Source organism: Canis lupus, chromosome 20 (genome assembly GCF_003254725.2).
Source record: "Canis lupus dingo isolate Sandy chromosome 20, ASM325472v2, whole genome shotgun sequence".
NCBI lineage: Eukaryota > Metazoa > Chordata > Mammalia > Carnivora > Canidae > Canis > Canis lupus.
Genome location: NC_064262.1, coordinates 10849410 through 10870693, shown reverse-complemented (window position 1 = coordinate 10870693; position 21284 = coordinate 10849410). Strand labels below are relative to the sequence as shown.

General features: G+C 36.2%; 1 protein-coding gene across 1 annotated transcript in view; it reads left to right on the top strand.

Annotated features, from left to right (window-relative positions):
- Nucleotides 1-21284, top strand: part of GRM7 (glutamate metabotropic receptor 7) — an 827750-nt gene that overhangs the window by 389898 nt on the left and 416568 nt on the right.

Here is a 21284-nt window from a genome sequence, read left to right as displayed (position 1 = left end):
TATCAGGACAAGTTGGAAAGTACTTCATCTCTGAAAGCAGTGCTGCCTTCAAATATGACTTTGCATACTTTCTGTGTGATCTTTGGCATATCATGCTCCCTAGGTGTTGGTTTCATCACTTGGTAAGTGCAATTTTCTATTTCTTGGAATTGTGATAGTTACGTCCTATAATTATTAAATGAGTGTGCTCTGGAGCCAGTCTCCTAGATTCAAATCCTGACCTCTCTACTGATTAGCTTTGTGACCATAGGCAACATATGTGATGTATTGGAAGATGTGTGCTGCAGCTCATGCATTTGCAAATTGAAATAGCAGTACCTATTTATAGGCTGTTGTGAGAGGTAAATACAATAAAACATATAAAGCACTGATAAAAGCCTGGTAGTACCCAGCACATACTAAGAGCTCAGAAAACTGCTTATAATATGTGTTTACAATTACAAAATGCTTTATAAATTCTGCAGTACTGTACATCATGTGATGATATTTAAAGAAAGGTTTCTTGAGGTACAAAATGATGTATTTTGGATTAATCTTCAACTGGCCACTTGCTAATAGGTTAGTCTGTAATTTCTATCTCCTGTATAAAGACCAGTTAAGTAGAAATGGTCTAGAAATGAGCTCTTCTGCAGGACTGAGCAGGTATATGAAAATGCTTTTATCATCATTGCCAGACTTGCAGGTACGGAGAATGCATTTGTTTCTAGGGACTTTAACTTGGCACCTTTCATTAACACTAAATTTACTCTGAAAAAAGAAAAAGCATCTGTTCTTTTTGTGCTGGCAGAGCTAGTGGAGAATGGTTCTCTTTGGCACCCTCAAATTTACTTAAGGTCTTTTTTCCTCCCCCCAAGCAGGTAACAGGTAAGATAATTGATGATGCTTCCTGGTTCCATGCACTCAGATGCTTCTAGAACAAGTATGAAACATTGGAAATAAAATTTGTTTTAGAATATAGTTTTTAAAAGAGAACAAGTCAGAACTCTCCAGATTTTTTTTAATTTATCATTTTATTCTATAAATCTAGTTCTTTTTATAATACTAAACCAGGTACTTTATATGACTTTGCTGTCACATCAGGAATGTTTTATAAAACCTCCTATTGTGCCTTTTACTTCTTCTGTCTTATTAGGGAGGCAGGTTGTTTCTAAACTGTCAGAGAAGGGAGACCTCAATGAATTGTGTGTGACTTTTCTCCTCTATCCCCCTTTCCTTAGAAATTTTTCTTTGTCATAAATACTGATGGATGGGGATATACTTACAAACCTATTTCCATGATCATTTTTAAAGATTTTATTTATTTGAGAGAAAGAGAGAGCAGGAAAAAGAGACACACACAGAGAGAGAGAGAGAGAGAGAGAGAGCAAGAGTGGGAGGAAGTAGAGAGGCACAGGGAGAAGGAGACTCCTCACTGAGCACAGAGCCTGATGCAGGGTTTAATCCCAGGACTTTGAGATCATGACCTGAGCTGAATTCAGACACTTAAGCCACTGAGCCATCCGGGCACCTCTATTTCCATGATCATTTATGCGATATTTCATGGGATTCCTTTAACCAAAGTTTTCCTAAGAAGCCTAGAGACTTTTTTTTTTCAGGTATTCTTTAAACGTTACTACTCTAAATGTGAACATCTGACTAGTATCAGCAGCAGGATCACCTTGGACGTTGTTGGAAAAACAGAATTTGGGCCCCCCCCCCAAGATGTACTGAATCAGAATCTGCATTTTATAAATGTACCTACACAATGGCTATTCATATTAAAATTTGAGAAGTACTATATTAAAACCATCATGATTTCATGACCCCTAAGCTTTCAAGATGTGTCTCTCTTCAAGCCAGGATTGTAGACTAGATCAGTATTTCCAAAATGACAATAGATGTTAGAAGAAAAAATTGCGTATTAGTTTCATAAATTGGTGTTATAATAAATTACCTTAAAATTATTGGCTTAACAATACAATACAAGATGTATTTTTATACTCCTGGAAGTCTGAAGTTCAAAATGGGTCTCAGTTATCTAAAATCAAGGTGTCGGGCAGCCTGGGTGGCTCAGCGGTTTAGCGCTGCCTTCAGCCCAGGGCGTGATCCTGGAGACCCGGGATAGAGTCCCACGTCGGGCTCCCTGCATGGAGCCTGCTTCTCCCTCTGCCTGTGTCTCTGCCTCTCTCTCTCTCTCTGTGTGTGTGTCTCTCATGAATAAATAAATAAAGTCTTAAAATAAAATAAAGTAAAATCAAGGTGTCAACAAAACTATATTCCTTTTGAGCATTCAGGAAGAATCTACTCCTGCATCTTCCAGATTCTAGAGACTAACCCCATTTCTTGGCTCATGGCCACTTTACATCTTCAAATCCAGTAATCTAGCATCTTCACATCTCTGTCTGACTGAAGACTCTGCTTGCTTTTTTCATTTATATTAACCATGTGAATAATATAGTCCCACTAGATAACCCAAGACAATGTCCACATCTCAAGATCAGTTGGTTAGCCACCTTAATTCTATCTACAGCTTAATTTCCCTTGCCATAAAACATAACTTAATCATAGGTCATAGAGATTAAAAATTGGACATCTCTGGGGTGTCATTATTCTGCTTTCACAAATAGGATCTTTGGCCTAGTAAATTTGGGCAACATTGATTAAATATAATTTAGAAAATGTCTTTCCTGTAGGACTTCTCAAGATCTTTAATATACTAAAGTCACATTAGGAAGCCCTGAGAATGAGATATACTGTGTAATAATCCCCAATGTATTAGGCCACATTGCTATTTTATTGACATCTCCTAGAAGAGGGAACTTTGGGAAATATGGATTAGAGGAAGGTATATCCTCTCTATTCTTTCCAAGGCTTGTCCTACACATTACAGAGCCCCGAGCTTGGAGATTTGGGGTTAGGTTTTCCTTATTGGACCTAATCTCAAATTACTTTAATATAGGCAGATTACTCTTCTATTTCAATTCTGATTGGTTTAGTGGGAAATTTACATTCATATTTTGGACCAACCACTTATTCTTTATGTGGCCTCGATTTTAATCTCTCTAATTCCAAGTTCTGAGTTTTGGGAAATGTTAATAATATGGATCCTAGAGTCAGACTGTGGGGGTTAGACTGCTGATGCTATAACCACGTGACTCAGAAAAAAGTATTTGACCTCTTTGTGCTTTAGCTTTCACATATGTTAGGCTAGAGTGAACCTCATAAAATTGTGAATTTATTTATTTTTATTTTTTTAAATAATCATTGTTCTTTTTTTAAATTTTTTAAAAATTTTTATTTATTTATGATAGTCACAGAGAGAGAGAGAGTGAGAGAGGCAAAGACACAGGCAGAAGGAGAAGCAGGCTCCATGCACCGGGAGCCCGACGTGGGATTCAATCCCAGGTCTCCAGGATCGCGCCCTGGGCCAAAGGCAGGCGCCAAACCGCTGTGCCACCCAGGGATCCCAAAATTGTGAATTTAAATTAGACACTGCACTTAAGATACTTGACACAAAGCCTAGCACACACTAAGCACTCAATAAAAAGTTTGACCAGAGTTTTATTTTTTAGTTATTACTATCATCATCATTATTATCAATAGAAAATAAATATAAACACTAATGTCCTATGCAAATAAATAAATACTATTTATTTAGTATAAGAAGGATAAGTCCTGTTCTTCATGGGGATGTTGGTTTAATGGGTATGAAAGAGTACTTTAGACTCTAAAAAAAAACATTGAGGGAAATTCTAAGATTTACTTTTAAGTGCAAACCAGAGAAAAGAGTTTAGAGGCCATTTGGTTGAATAAATAATATTTCGGTTTAAAGGCTTTCGTACATTATATGGCAGAAATATTTTTATCATATTTTATCAGTTAATAATCTACACATTTGTAGCCTAACTTGAGCCAAATCACTGAAATATTGTTTCAAGTTCTACACATGGATTTGTAAAATCTTCACAAAGAAGAATTATCGACACACATAAAATACTTCAGCAGGTTTCTTTAAAAAAATAAATGGGGTTCCTGACCTGGTATTTTATTTTAAAATTCTAACAAAATCCATTTATATGAAAGCTGATTCCAGCAGCATATTAATCAAACCAATTCAGAAGATTAGGTCTTGTAATTAAAAGTGTTATCTATACCTTTCTAAAGTGACAGTTCAAATATAACTGGAACTACAGTGTCAATATCTTCCCTGAGAGAGAAAAACATAATCGGGAATCTTAATTTGTCTCTATTGCAGCCTAATAACTCAATTAGATTGTGATAGAAAAATGAGCTTTGAAGGAAATTGAGAGAAACACACTGATTTCCCCAGGTTTAATTAGCTAAGTTGAAATCACAATACTTGCAATCACAGATACACATAGTTACAAAACGCTGATTACCAAAGTACCAGAGTGGTTAGGTTCAGGAGTGAGGAGTGTGTGGTGTATGATGTGTGTGGTATATGGTGTGTGTGTGTGTGTGTGTGTGTGTGTGTGTGTGTGTGGTGTATTTGTGGTGTGTGCTGTGTGTCATCTTTGTGCATGTGTGAAGTAAATGTGTGTGTGATGTATGTATATGGTGTATGTGTGTCTATGTGTGTACATTTTCTCTCAGATCTTCACACTAGTTCAGAGAACCAATGCTAACTGTCAATATGGATATGTTAACAGATATATTAACAGATATAATAACAAATATAAGATATATTACCAAAATATCAGCCCTACCTCACATAATTAATAGATGGAATAAATCATCTCTTAGAATAGGGAGATCTAGTTTGGAAGAGGTTGGAGCAGGTGAATTTAAAAGGTTTGACCCCTTCTGCCTCTTTATTACAATCTAGATGTAATCAGCTCTCAGTCGAGCACTGATTTAGAATTCTAGGGTAGCTTTTCATCTTCTAAGTCGGGTTTACTCTAAGCCATGGTCATTGTTATATGTTGTTTATAATGAGGTAATGGGATAATTTTGTTATGTAATTAAGCCTAGTTTTGAAATAAGGCTTAGTTTACCTCCTGGCTGGTCTTGGGCAAATCACTTTCTCACCTTTTCTTCCATTTATGAAACAAAACTACTGTTTACCAGGGGACTCCTATTTGAGTCTCAAAGTAAGTAATTTTTTTAGGAACTTCTTTCTCTGCATGGCAAAGTTATTTTCTAATAATAATCATGAAATGAAAAATAACAATACCAATAAGGAGAAAAATGCAAATGGTAGAAATTTTATTGCATTTCATATGTATGTTCATGATGGTAATAAGATTATACATAAATATATAAAAAATTTCAGGATAGGAAAATAGGAAGAGATACATTTTAAATAGATGATCTTTTTTAAAAAGGAAAAAATTATACCTCCAATTAGTTGTCCTGTTGCAATGACAAGTAATACCACAGTTTTTGTTTGTAGGATTTGACTTCTGTAAATTTGTTAACTACTTTGTAGAAATTGATCTTTGCATATTGCATGTTCAGTGGAAAACTTAGCCAGATTTGTCAATTTATATTTGTTCAGAGATGATCAAAGAACATTTTTTATTAATTTTATTTCAAGGGCACCTGGATGGCTTAGTTGGTTAAGCGGCTGACTTTAGCTAAGGTCATGATCCCAAGGTCCTGGGATTGAGTTCTGCATCAGGTTCCCTGCTTTGGGAGGAGTCTGCTTCTATTTCTCCCACTGCAGGCCACTCTTCCTGCTTGTGCTCTCTCTTTATCTGTCAAATAAATAAAATCTTTTGAAAAAATTTATTTCAAAAAAATTATTTTTTTATAAGAAGCAATAGCAATACACAACTTGGAAAATTCTTGAAGATAGGCATAAGTTTGGCCAAAATTCAGGAAATTCCTAGTTCATTATAAATTTCGGGAATTGTCATAGCATCTATGCCATTATTTCTTTGGAAATGATTTTTCAAATGTTGGGAAAAATTTCTCCTTTGTCAGTGATTTCATCTTATATGCCTATTATATTTTGTAACATAAATGCCGATTATTCACATTAATCCACGGCTTTAATGCAACAGAATCAAAGTATTCGGTATTGTTTCTTCATCTTTGCAATCATTGTGCTATTCTTGATCACTGCAAATGCACTGTTTAAATGCAGGCATATGCAATACTGTAGGAGATGGAAGGATGCACTATGCCTGATGTGAGCATGAATGACTTCTAGGCATTATGAACTTACTCTTGAAATGAGAGTGTGTACTGAATCTGCACGGTCAGAGGCCAACTGCATAATTTGGGTCTCTGAGTTCACTTACATGTTGAGTACAATGCTCGTTAAAGGATAAGTCATACAAATGGTGGTAATTTAGAACATACACATACACACGTATCTACATGTGTATAAAACTAAAAGTCAATAGTAACTATAGCCTTTGTTTAGAATTTGGACCAGGATTCAGGAAACTTTGACCTTCAGGCCAGATTTGTTCAGCTGCCTGTTTTTATAGATATATATTTTTTTAACTTTTTTTTTTTTTAATTCATGAGAGAGAGAGAGAGAGAGAGAGGCAGAGACACAGGCAGAGGGAGAAGCAGGCTCCATGCAGGGAGCCCGAAGTGGGACTCAATCCCAGGACTCCTGGATCATGCCCTGGGCCAAAGGCAGACGCTCAACCACTGAGCCACCCAGGCATCCCTATATTTTTTTAAATGACCATTTAAAAATATGTATTGTCCAGGGAAGTTGGTTGCTTTCCTGCTACAACAGAGTTGAGTAGTTGTGACAGAGACCATGTGGCTTGCAAAGTCTGAAACGTTTACAATCTGCCCCTTTACAGAAAGAGTTTGCCAAGACCTGACGTAGATCAACCAAAGATTTGGGGGAGAAGAGTACTTTTTTTTTTTTTACCTGCCATTTTTTAGAATTGCTGTCATATGGCTATAATAAAAACCAGATGACTTTTAGTTATTTCTTTCTAAAATTCCCACTACAGATATTGCATGCCTTATTGCCTATTCCCACTATCTCATCTTGGTTTATCTCTGATTCAACCTATAGTGTTTTTGTGTCATCTTACTGAATAAAGATTATACATGAGTACCAAATAGAGTCTAATATACATAAACCTGCCATGATTTTCAGTGTGCTTTCCTTTCAAGAGCACAACACCATAACTTATAAGGGTTGGGGTGGTGGTCCAAAAACGTTCAGGTAGTAGAACTGAGGATAAAATGTCATATGGCACAATGTGCATATACTGGCAACATCTATATAAACTCCTATTCCCAGAAGGCCAGACTGGATTGAGTGTAATTCCAGGGCCTGCTGAAATTCTAGATGCCTCTAGTTTCTAGATAGTGCTTTACCTTTTTAAATTGTAGTGTGATATCAATCTCTTCTTGGTAAGACAGTACTAACTTTGGACTGAGAGGAAAGAGCTATTGATTCTTTATATATGACTACCTTTCTAGTTAGCATCTTGCCTTATAGATTTTTCTTCTTTCCTTTTACCTCCTGGAGTAATTCCTGAAGCCCAAGAGTGATTTTAGTGGGATACAGCTTTTGGAACCTAAGTCCATTATGATGTTTTTTGGGGGTAACATTGGTTGAATCCACACCATGCGTGAATATACCATATCCTCTGATGTGATTTCCTTTGGCTCCTTTAAGTCACAACACTGTCAAAAAGGTAGCAACCTAGATCTGATCCTAACCTCTAATTAAATAAGGTATTTGAATGAGACAAAATATGTACCTTCCCCTCTAGGGAAGATAATTTGCCAGAGCTAGCTTAATGCTCAGAGCTCATAAAATCACAAAGGTGATTGCTTGATTGCTTGATTCAACCTAAATTAAGACCCATATTCACTGTTGCAAGATTACATGTGTTTTCTTAATATTTTACTCTAAATATTTGATATTCAGTTTATTAGACTATATTTTGCGTAATAACATTTCAAGATCTAATTTGGCATTTGTCAGACCAGTTGATAATGCTAAGGGTCATGTCACTGCAGACTTCTCAATCATGTGATGTCTATAAATATTCATTCTATACCACCTTTCCCATGGGCATTGCTCTGATACCAGCCTGAAACTAACTTTACCAGAAACAATTAATTTACAGGCCCAGCTTCTTCAAAAGCATTGGTTCTATTTTTGTGCATAGAACATAACCTGCTTGTTAATTTTTATTTATTTTATTCACTCTCAATAACCCTTTAAGAATATACATTAACAAAGGTGAAAATGATACATTTTTTTGTGTGTGACCCAAAACATAAAGCCTTAAAAAATGGTCATGTTTTATTTAATTATTCCTGTCTCCTTTTAGGATTTGAGGATCTGCGTACATGCCTTCTTTTCTTTCATACTTGCAAATGGTTGAGCAAATTTATATTGAGGTCATTAAAGGTGTGATTTTTAAATTTATTTCTCTTTTGAATATACTCTGTGTCTGAGAATGAAAAATTTTTCGTTGCTAATATCAAATTACAATAAATATGACTATGTCACAAAAGACAAATATATTTGCAAATACAGTAAGAAAAAAAAATGTCATTTTGGTTTAAGAGTAATAGCACCTTCTCGGAATAGCACCTTTTGGATGAATCACGTGGAAGATGATTGTAGAGAAATCTGTTGTCTGATTTCTAGATAGAGGGCTTATACCCCTTCTAGAGCCAGCATGGTTGATGCTGTAGAAGGAGTTGAGTAAGGTCGATTTCCAGAAAAATCCTGTCAGTAAAGTCTTATTTGCAAATGATACACAAACATTTCTGGAGGATAAATTCCTCAAACTCCTAAGTGACCTAAGAATTCAGAAAGTACTGAATTTTCAAACTTGATGGATTATTTTGTGGTATAACCTCTTGTGGGAATTCTCTAAAGAAAACATAACACAAGGGAATAAGACTTCTCCAAAGGCAGACCAATTGAAAGATGAGAGAATCTACAAATGTGTTGTTCTATCCAAGTCCCTTGGAAAACTCAATGAACTCATTGCTCCTTACTGTCAATGACTCACTTGATCTCCTGGGCCTTGGGAAGCATTTATATATCCAGCTACCTGCTTTGGTCACATAGATGAAGACTGTGCTATTAACCAGCATCTTCATTTACTTCTTGTGATTAAAGAAGTGTCAGCTGGCATAAAGCTTTAACTACTACACTTTCTTAGTAAGGAGGGGAAATAATTTTTTTCTGAGGTTTGTGAAAAATAGTGAGGGTGGCACATTTCTAAAATCATTAAATGTCAGATTGTGTTTCCACTTCTTTGCTTTGGACATAAATATTAATAAATAGCAAGAATTATTTAACAGCGATAGATGCTCAGATTCTTTAGAAATGTATTTTGTTGATATGTGTACTCTTCCAAGCCTTAAAAGAATAACAGTTTGCTGCAGTACTGATCTATCTTAGCAGAGACACTAAGGGGCAGAGGGAAGAGAGCTGCAGAAAAAGATGAGAAAAATAGCACAATTCTTAAAGTTTAATTTGTCTTTCAGCATGCAGAGGTCACTATTTCAATGACAGATAATCATATCATATAATTGTAATTTTGTCATCCAGTGTGGCAAACTGTTATCCAAATTGATAGTGTTACTCATATCAAAGTAATGCTTTCTTTATATTTCTTTACAAAGTTGAATTATGTGTATTTAAACATTTCATCGACCATGAGGAACAAGCCTAGAGATTGGAGTACAAATTATTCTTTGAGCCTATTGACAGGATGAAGGCTCAATCATTTTTTTATCCTCTAAGGATATACAAAAAGAGATATATTGGTTTGTTTGAAGATGTTGAGTTAAAATATCTGCCACTAATTCATTAAATGAAGAGACACTATTATAAAAAGAGTTAACAAAAATGTTTAATATTCAGGAGAGTTTGATAGGCTAAAAGGTCACAGGAGCTATAAGCATTCCATTTCTTCTATTTGATTGATTCATTGAGAGAAATGTAACAGAGGAGAGAGTGAAGGACCAGAGGTGGAAGAAATCTCATCAGAATTCCCGAGAACAGGTAGGGAAATAGTTCTGGATTAAGGGTCAGGAATTCTCATTTTTACCCCCAGTACTGTATTTAGCTATATAGTATGCAAATCAGCTTCATTTCCAAGTTCCTGTCCCCTCATCTATACAAGGGACCGGTACTCCTACTTCTCCCTATGTCTTGTAGTACTTGGTGGTATTCAAATAAGAATGGATGAATTAAAAAAGCTTTGGACCAAAGGATCATTCCAGGGTAAGACCATAACCAGTTAGTGAAATAACCAGTGAAGAATAACAGAAATCACTTATTAATTTATTCATGGAACACAATAGTATGGAAATGATTCTTTTTACATTACTATAGTGTAGTACTGCAAGAAATGCACACACAAATGACTGAAAAATTCACAAAGCTAAGAGTATATCTTTAGAACCACTGCCCTGAGAACATAATGAAATAGTCTGTATGTGTGTGTATGTGTGTGTCTATACCTGCTCTAAATTTCCACTAAATTTGAATTCTCTGGATGGGTTCCCACACAGACACGATATCCTATTACCTCCTTATTTTCAAGATTTAAAATGAATCGTAAAATCGGCCTGCTCCATTTCGAACACACACATCCAAGTGAGAACTGAATAAATGCAAACAGTAGTTTAGAAATATCAGTCATGTTTTAGACTCATGAGTTGACCTCCCTTTTTTATTGTCTGGGGATGCATAGTGGGACATCCTTACAGAGTTGCTGCTTGGAGACAAGTGACAATTGATTCTGACTGCTGAGGCTGCTCAAGCCACAGGGAAAAGCAGTCACTGTAAAAAATCAGCCAATTTCTTAGTTCTTGTTCAGGGAAAGGAACAGCTTGCCTTCTAAAAGCTTCCTGAATCAGAGCACTTTCTTGATTAACCCACTCACGACCTGCCAAGACACCAGCTGTTGAGAAAAACTTGATGTTCCGAATTGGGATTTTGGTTGTAAGCTAAACTCAGAGCATTCTCAGAGGCCAGCACAGTTCTGAAAGAGAATTAGAATGAAAAGTTGTCTTATTAGCATGTATCCCCATGGAGTGAGTAGGATATTAGTCTTTTGTTTTTATTCTGTATCACCAGCAACTGAAAGAGTACTTGAGACACGGCAGATGCTTAGTAAATATTTTTTTAATTGAGTGAATGAATACATGGCTGTGAAAAAGGCAAAGAAAGCAACTCACAGAGTGGCATCACCAGCCAGAAGAGTATCAAATCAGGAATCAAAAGACTTAATTGCAGAGCATCAGGTTTGGTGCTAAGTTGGTTGGTCATTTCCTGTTTCTACACTATTTTCACCATCTTTACAAAGGGAGGGTTGTTCTGAGATCAAGTCAGCTAGAATATACATGGTTCCGATCAAGATTGCTTCCATCTCCACTTATCCCAATATAAGATGCAAATTCTTCTCAGACAAAATGTAGACATTGAAATTCCTGTGCATATTTAACTAAGTAAGACTTGCTGTCCGACATTGCTTGGCTGAAAGAGGTGATGGAACACACTCGAATTAGTGTGTGTAGATAGTGCATGAGTCCTGCTCTCTCCTCACTGGCAAGCATAAGCGGAACATTTCTTGCCCAGCCTCTACTTTCTGTTATAAAGTCTTTGGCATATAACTCCAGCCCCACCAGTTTACTGCATTTTATGGTATTTTGCTTCAGGCAAGTTCATCTCTCCATGCTCCCCAAAATGCTATTTATACTCTGGTAGCTGAGCATTTTCTTGAGGTGTTCATCTGTCCTCGCTTCCTGCCTTTGTCCTTTCCTCCCTCTCCCTTCTCAATCCTGAAAAAGGACAGGGATATCTAAAATATTAAATACAGAAAAAAAGATTAAATAGAGAATAGATGAGTAAGAAAAACAAGAACCCTGAAGTCCTAACTCTCAGGCTTCCACAAGATACGCTTCCATCACCAAAATCCTTGCTAAGCCCTCCCCCAATTTCCACGTGACTTTTCACTCTTTCACTTTGTCTCCCTCTCCTACTCAAATATTTGGTCTGCAAATCCATGCAGGTGCTTAGCAGTCCCTTTTCCCCAGCTTCTCTGCTGCAGTGGTGATCCTTGGTCTCTCTTCTCCTTTATATGTTTCCTTGAAATTCTTTCACTCTCAGGAATTTTCTCCCCTTTCTATATTGGGATGAGAATTTTTGGAAGGCAAGGATAAAGTAAGAATGTATTCAATTGCAAATAACATAAAACTGATTGCTGGTAATTCCAATAAAAAGTGGTTTGTTTTCTCACATATCAGGGAGTCCTTAAGTAAGTGATTACTTACACTCACATGACTTCGGGGACTCTGGTTCTAGCTTTCTGTTTTACCATTTTTAGTGTATTTTTAGTTTTCATCATTTTTTTTGTGTGTCCCAATGATGCCAGAAGTACAATAAATGCTCTAGACCTGACATCCAAAATGCTGGAAGAAGCACAGGGTCCCTCTCTCTCTCACCTCCTCTATCCCCATAGCCCCCCCAATTATAGTTTTTCAGAACTATCCCCAGAAAATTTATGACTGTTTCATGAGTAACAAGGTCATTCCTATTTAGAAAAGAGGCTGGAGATTTCAAAACAGAATTGGTCCTTTTGATGGTGATCAATGATGAGTGTTGCTTGGGAATGGCCAGCTGACCTCCCTTAACACCAGGTATCTGTCAGTAAAGAAAGACGGGGTAATGGAGAGTCCAACAGTCTTATCCAAAATAACCTTACCAGTTGATCTCCCTCTTCCCTTCATTACATATTCTTCCACTGATGCCCACCACCCCCAGATGTGAAACAATCCATGTGAGATTAAAGTTCTCCCATAAAGCCTTTGGTGATTCCTCTAACAAGATAATAACATTTGTCCTCCTCTTCTCTCTATTTGAAAAAGAATGTTGCATTATCAATTAGCATGAAGGTTAGGAATATAAAAATCTTAGTACTTCTCTGCCATTAAATATATGATCTGGGGTAAGTTACTGAACTTCAGAATACCTCCATTTCCTCCAGTCTAAATGGGGATGTTAGCATATGTACCTCTAGGGTTGTATGACCATGGACTCCATCAGTGATGTAAAGCACTTGGAATGGTATCTGACATCTAGAATCCAGCGATTGCCAACTCTTCTACTATGATTAATATTATCACTGTTAAACCCTCTGGACTTTAGTTTCCCCCCTCATATTGGGGAATTAGATGAGGTTATTTCTCAGGCTCCTTTTGCTTTCATATATTATTCCTTTTAAAAAACCTAGAGAGCCTTTCACATAAGAGTCTCAATAAATATTTTCTAAATTGAATTGGCAGTTCTAAATAATAGAGCAAATCATCAATAGAACTGTATCATGTATAACCCCGACAGGATTGAGCTGCAAATGCTAAACGGTTTCCTATTGCTTTTGCTTATTAGATGGAAAAGTATCCACTCTCATTTGAGAGAGAAAAGTATTTTTAATGGAAACAATTTGTGATCTAACTCCTGACATTCTTCTTGCTGTTACAGATTACTAGCTACCATGGGCAGAGAACTGACCAGTTTTCAGCTTCAAATTGAGAAGCAGATTGATTTCTGGGACTCTGAAATTCTTTCCATTACCTCCATAGCTTGTATCTCCCCCCTCAAGCCACTGAGAATGGGCTTTCTTAGATACAGCTGACATGTCATGAATGGCGTTACCCTGTCTGTGACATGCCTCTTCATTTGGAACATTTATGATGATACTGTTCAGTTTTTTCTATATATTACACCCCACAGAAGTGAAAATTAATTTGGCAGTTGCAATGCCAACCTGCACCATAAAACTCCAGTTAGTTTCCATGTGCAAATGAAATGCCCTCAAAAGTGATATGCTTAAGCTCTTGACATTGAACAAGTTATTTTTCTTGATATAGGTTGCTTGTACACAGGGGTGACCAAATTGCATCAGAGATGTAACAGCAGGCAGGCTGAATCCATTGTGAGGGTCTAAGCTGAAACACAAACCATAGAGAGAAAGTTAGTGTTCAATAGGGCAGCGGTTTAGGATGAAAAGATGGTTACAGGTCAGAGGAGACTGTAGTGTGCGGTGTCACCACCATTGTTGAAAAATAAGCTAACTGCTATCAGGACACCTCAACTGTGTGGGCGTGTTTGTGCATCTGTGTGGACCATTCCATACCTTGCTGGAATAGAAATAAGACTTGCATTATTTTCTCACACAGACACATTTCTACTGTGATACACTTTGGGTTGAATGCTTGAGGCAAAGTCATCTATGTACAACATATGTAAATTTTTCAACCTACCACTTTCTCTTAGGAACCTGAAGCAAATGAAATGACCGTCCTTCCGGGAGACACCACTCAAGACTTCCAAGAGCAGAAGATCAAAGCAGTTTGTTTATCTCTTATCCTTTGTTTTCCAATCTTCTCTCTCTCTCTCTCTTTTTCTTTTTTTAAGATTTTAGCTTTATGAAGATGTTCATTCCCATTAACATGTTAATAGCCAGTTTCTCTCTTCTGTTGAGTTGTTTGATTTTGCACACCTGTGGACTGTTCTCTGTGAGAGGGGGCGAGAAACTCATTTCTGCAATCATAAAACTCCATGCATGGATTCCTCCAGTGTGCACTGGGTGGGCCCTAAATCTGTGAGTGCAGACCGCCCCTCCACTAATCACATCGCCAAATGGAGTTTGCTCTAATTTGCTTAATCACTCAGCTGTAATTGAATCCTGATGGGAAGCTGGGTTTCCATCCAGAATTATTCCCCGTCTCCTGCCGAGAAGGTGGTAAAGTAGCCATTTCTTCTCCCCAGCAGTCCCAGGACAGTTTGCAGATGGTTTCATTCCTCCATACTCCATGTTGTTTTCCTAGAGTTGGAGGAGTTATGGCATGGAGGCTGTAGTCCCTATTCCCAGGGATATTTCTCCTGTTGTTGTCTCTCTGTATCATTGTAAACCTTATAACAAAGCATAGTGATCCATCTCTTCCTTCCTTCTCCCTATCTCACCCTCCTAAGAGTCTTTTAAAAAGTTTAACTGGAATGTGTGTACAAGTATGCTACTTCTGAATGAGCTGGCTACAACCAATTTGGAGTGCCCAAGCAAATGCTTCTCAAAATCTGCTTCTCTAGCCACCTGCAGCCATATCACCTAGAACAGTGGTCTTGGAGTGTGGTGCCCAGACCAGCAGTACCAGAATCACTTGGGAAGTTGTTTGAAATGCAAATTCACAAACCTTACCAAACCCACTGAACGAGAATCTCTTGAAGTGGGGCCAGAAATGGGTGTTTTAACAAGTCCTCTAGGTAAACTAATGCCTAAGAATCACTGACCTCGAGATCTTGCTAAAAACTCAAATTCCTGGGCCTGCTCCACTACTTACTAAATAAGTGTTCATGGGAGGTAAGACCTGGGCAGGGATGTGGGGAGTTAGGTAGAGTGCATAAGTAGATGATAGACAGTTAGATAACTAGATAACTATACACACACACACACACACACACACACACACATAGACATTTTTTTTTAAAATCTAGATGTATAAAGGAGTTGCAAAGATAGAATTCCCCTATACCCAAGTTAGCCCAAATGTTAATATCTAAAATAGCCAGTGTACAATGTCTCAATGTATACATGTCTCAATGGAAAAATAGTACTACCTCAAGTACAGATTTTATTCAGATGCTGCTAGCTTTTACACAAATGTCTTTCTGTCCCAGGCTCCAATCTACTTTTCAGTTCTCAGTCTTTTATTTCATGATCTTCAGAGTTTTTGAAGAACACAGGTCAGGTGTTTTGCAGTGTCCTTCAGTTTGGATTTTTATGATATTTTATCATGATTAGATGATGGTTAGAGATTTGGGGGAAGAATAAAACACAAACGGAGTGCCCTTATCATCACATCATATCAGGCAGGACAACCAACGTGACTTAATAGTAGTGATATTAACTTAGTGACCCAGTTACAGCAGTGTCTGCCAGGTGTCTCTACACCTAAGTTACTCTTTTTCCTTTTATATATTCTTTAGAAGCAAATCACCAAGCATGGATTTAACTTAAAGGTAGATAACTTAATCTCAACCTCTTTGAAGGAAGAGTATCAAAGAAGTTGTAGGCATATGTTAAAACCACCAAAGTAATTAATAAATATTTTGGGAGAAATAACTTTTAAGCCATATAAATGTTCAGTGTCTCCTGAAGCTATATAAATGTCACTGTTTCCCACACTAATGTTAGCATGGATCGGTGGCTCTTATGAGCAGCAATTATTACTATCATGTTCTAATGGTGATATTTCATTTTTCTCTTTCCTTCTACATTTATTATTTGGAGTTCTGTACAGAAAATTAATTACTTCTCTCATTAATTTAGTCTTTTGTTTCAGTATGGGTTCATAAGTATGTATAGTATTCTTTGGATAATCATTTAATACCATCATTACTTATTTTGTTGTTCATATGGTTCTAACTTTATTCACTGGACACACATTTAGGTGGCTTCTGTATCCTGTTGACATGCCCCTTCGTGTACTTCTGACTTCCTGACACTGCAGGCTTGTCTTGTATATGCCTGGCCCCAGGCATAGAATCAGCCATTTCTTCAAAGAGAACTGATTCTTTTTTGTTGAAAGATGGTATTTTGAAACTAACACCTGGGTAGTAGGAGTCCTGGTTGCTCTGGGGTGTCATTGTTTTTAGGCTCCCTCAGCGGATAGTGTGTAGTAACCCATGCATACAAGCATCCTTCTAAAATGTGACTTTATACTGATATTTCTGACCCTTTCTGGGACCACATGATTCATTCTAGCCTTATTTTTCTGCTTACTCATAAATTATTTGAAGGTGAGAATCTTGGTTCCCATTATCTACAATTTATTTGCTGTTTTGTTCAACTCAAGTATGGAAAGCAGTTCGAGAATTGCTAACTCACATTACTTTGAAAAATATACAAATCAGAGTACCGTTTTATGTTCAGTTCTTTTAGTCTCTAACTTTAGAGTTGCCAGGCAAAACACAATTTTAAAAATTACTTAGGTCAACTTATTTTCTACTCATCTCCATCAGTAAAATTTACTCATACATTAATAATACAGTTAGATTCATTTATCACAGTCTGCATTATATTCTAGGATCCCCTGACAATCTGGTTGATTTTTTTAAGTTTTGCTTACAGTAAGTCCAGGGTGGCATGTTGTTCTTAAGGTTTTGACAAGCGTGTGGAGTCATGTTTCTACTACCAGAGTACCATACAGAACATTTCCATCACTTCCAAATTTCCCTGTGGAGTCCTTTTGTATTCAACCCCTCCTCTGAATCCCTAGCATCCATGGATCTATTTTCCACCCCTGAAGTCCTGCTTTCTCTAGAATGTTGTATGAACAGAATTATACAATATATAGTCTTTTTGGTTGGGCTTCTTTGACTTAGCAAAATGCTTTTAAAATTTATTCATGCTCATCCACAAATCAGCAGTTCCTTTTTGTTGCTGAGTAGGATTCAGCTATATGCATGTACAATTTGTTTATCTATTCACCTGTTGACAGATGTCTTAGTTGTTTCCAGTTTTAGTGATTATGAATAAAGTTGCTCTAAACATTTGTGTGCACATTTGTGTGAGCACAAGCTTTCAGTTCATCTGGATAAATACCTAGGATTGGAACTGACTGGCTGCTTGTTATGTTTTCTCTATATTTAACTTTGAGCGCCAGACTGGTTTCCAAAGTGGCTGTATTGTTCTGTATTCCTCCCAGCAATGAGCAGAGATTCCTAATGCTCCACATCTTCTCTAGATTTTGATATTACTGGTTTTTGAAAAGCTGTTTTAATAGCTATTGTAGTGATATAACTTTGTGGTTTTAATTAACATTTCCCTAATGACTGATGTTGAGCATTTTTTCCTGTGCTTATTTGACATCTGTTTTTCTCTGTCTATTCAGATGTTTTGCCCATTTCTTTTCTTTTTTTATTGCTGAGTTTCAAATCTTTATATATTGCAGGTACAAGTCTTCTATTAGACATTTGGTTATCCCCAGTCCTTGGCTTGTACTTTTATTTTCTTAATGCTATCTTTCATAGAACGAAAGTTTTAATTTGCATAAAATTTGATTTATTAATTTTTTCTTTATGTTTTGGGCTTTTTTTAAACAGATTTTATTTATTCATGCGAGACATAGAGAGACAGGCAGAGACATAGACAGAGGGAGAAGCAGGCTCCATGCAGGGAGCCCTGATGTAGAACTCGGTTGCTGAACCCTGGGATCACGCCCTGAGCCCAAGGCAGACCACTGAGCCACCCAGGCGTTCTTGTTTTGGGCTTTTGATCTTATATCCAAAAACTCTTTGCAAAACCTAAAGCCAGTAAGATTTCCCTTTGTCTCCATCTAAATGTTTTTTAGTTTCTTATTTTAGACTTAGGTCTATTGATCCATTTGAAGTTAATTTTTACATGCAGTATGAGGTATATGTCAAGATTCATTATTTCTATGTATAAATATCCATTTGTTTCAGCATCGTTTGTTGAAAACTCTAGCCTGTCTCTGCTTATTGCCTTTGCACCTTTGCCAACCATCAGTTGGCTATATTTGTATTGGCCTATTTCTGGACCTCTTTTCTGTTCCATTGATCTAAGTGTCTATTTTTTTCCAATCCCACACTGTCTTGACTACTGCAGTTTGGGGTAAGTCTTGAATAGTAGTAAGTCTTGAATTTAGGTAGTTCAAGTTCACCAATGTTGTTTCTCTTACTCAATTATTTTGACTAGTCTAGTTCTTTTGACTTTTGGTACAAGTATTAGAATTAGCTAGTGATACAGATTTCAAAAGGCTTTCTGAGATTTTGATTGAGATTGCACGGAATCTATATATGAAATTGGGGAGAGTTTATTTATTTGGGGGGTATTTACATGATTAAAAAATTCTTTCAGCCATGTTTTATAATTTTTAGAATATAGCTCCTATACATATTTTGTGAGATTTATAAATAAGGACCACATTTTTGGTGAATTTATTGCTGGCATTATTTTAATTTAAAATTCCAGTTCATTGTGACTTGTAGATATATGATTGACCTTTGTGTTTTGAGTTTATATCCCACAATTTTTCTTAACTCTCCTTTTAGTTCTAGAATATTCTATATAGACAATCACATCATCTGCAAATAGAGACTTTTTTTTTTTCTTTTGCCAACTGTTGGCCTTTTGTTTCTTTTCTTTTCTTTTTTTGCTCTTTATTCCTCTGACAAGGACATCCAGTACAATGTTGAATTGGAGTTTTAAGAGAGGACAAAATTGCCTTGTCATTTCTTACTATTAGGTGTGATGCTTATTGTAGGCTTTTTGTAGATGCCTGTTATTAGGCTTAGAAAGGTCTTATCTAATCCTAGTTTATAGTGTTTATCATGAATGTTTATTGAATTTTGTTTAGTGCCTTTTTCCACATGTATAAAGATGATCACATGACTTTGTTGTTTAATTTGATCATATATAAATTATAATGATTGATTTTCAAATAATAAATAAGCTTTGCTTTCCTTACATGAAATCCACTTGATTATAATGTATTACTATTTCATATATATTGCTAGATTTATTTTGTTAGTATTTTTTAGGAGTTTTGCAAGGATGTTCATAAATGATACTGGTCTTTTTAAAAATAATATCTTCATCTGATTTGGGCATTAGGTTAATATTAACCTTATGAAATGAATTACTTTCTCTCCTTTTCTATTTTCAGTAAAAGATTATATATAGATCATATTTTATTTCTTCCTTAACTGTTTGGTAGAATTTATCAGTGAAACCTCGATCTTTCTTTTTTTGGAAGTGTGTATGTGTGTGTGTGTGTGTGTGTGTGTGTGTGTACGAATTTGATATCTTTGATATATAAAACTATTCAGATTATCTACTCTGCCCTCAGTTTGGATAGTTTGTGTCTTTCAAGGGATTCACTCATTTAATTTAAGTTGCTGAGTTTATTGGCATAAAATTTTTTATAATATTTCCTTACTACCTTTTGCTATCTGTGGGGTCTATCAATATGATTAGCCCCTCTTAATTCTGATATGACCATTTGTGATTTCTTTCTTTTTGGTCAGCTTTGCCTAGAGATTTATCAATTTTATTAATCTTTTCAAAGAAGCAACTTTTGATATTATTGATTTTTTCTCATATTTTCTGATTTCAGGTTCATTGATTTTGCTCTTTTATTATGTCTCTCTGCTTTTTTGCAAGGATGGTTAGTTAGCTCTTTTCTACCTTCTTTCTTAAATAGTGGCTTAGGTTGCCATTTTGGCTATTCCCTCTTTTCTAACATAAGTGATGATTACATATTTCCTGCCAAATACCACTTTAGAGGATGCCTGGGTGGCTCAGTGGTTGAGCATCTGCCTTTGGCTCAGGTCTTGATCCTGGGGTCCTGCATCAGGCTCCCCATAGGAAGTCTGCATCTTCCTCTGCATATGTCTTGGCCTCTCGTGGATAAATAAATAAAATCTTTAAAAATAATAATAAATATCATGTTAGTCATAATCTATACATTTTGATGTGTTCCACTTTCATTTTCATTTAGTTTAAAGTATTTTAGAATTTCCCTTGACACTTCCTCTTTGACCCATGGGTTATTTAGAAATATGTTTTTAAATTTCTAAGTGTTATTGATTTCTAGTTTGATTCTGTTAGGCATGATAATGTACTTTGTACAGTTTCTATGCACTTAAATTTGTTATTTTTTTAATGGCCAAGAATATGAACTGGCTTAATGAATGTTCCATTTACACTTGAAGAGAATGTGTGCTGTTCTATTGTCCTGTGGATTGTTCTATAAATGTCAATTAGGTTAAGTTGGTGATAATGTGATTGAAACTCTACATTTTGAAAAAGGATCATCAGTGATTTTATGTACACTGAAAATTAAGAGCCACTTATAGAGAGATTACACTGGTTGGGATAAAAGTGTAATGGAGCTCAACTTTGGAATAAAGTTGATATTTTTTCTGTTTGTGGAAGCCTTGTACCCTTCACCCAATTGTCAGGCTCAAGGTATAAGCTTGATAATAGCTGTTTCCCAAGCACATTACCAGAACAAGCTTATCCTTTTTTCTTGGCCTCTATGTCTTCTGCCCATTGGATGGCCTTTGTTGCCTTTCCTATAAATGTTCTCTCTACCCCTTTCACCTACACCAGCCTTTCTTAAAGTGTGTTATATAAAATACCAGATCCAGAGGCTACTATGAAGCAAGAGGTAAGATAGTGAGGAGTGTATCAGTTGCTTAGTAAACTGCTGCATATTTTCCTGTCTTGAAATGCATAATGAGAATTAATATCATCACAGCTCTGACAAGTCTGGAGTCACAAATCTATTTTTTCTATTTA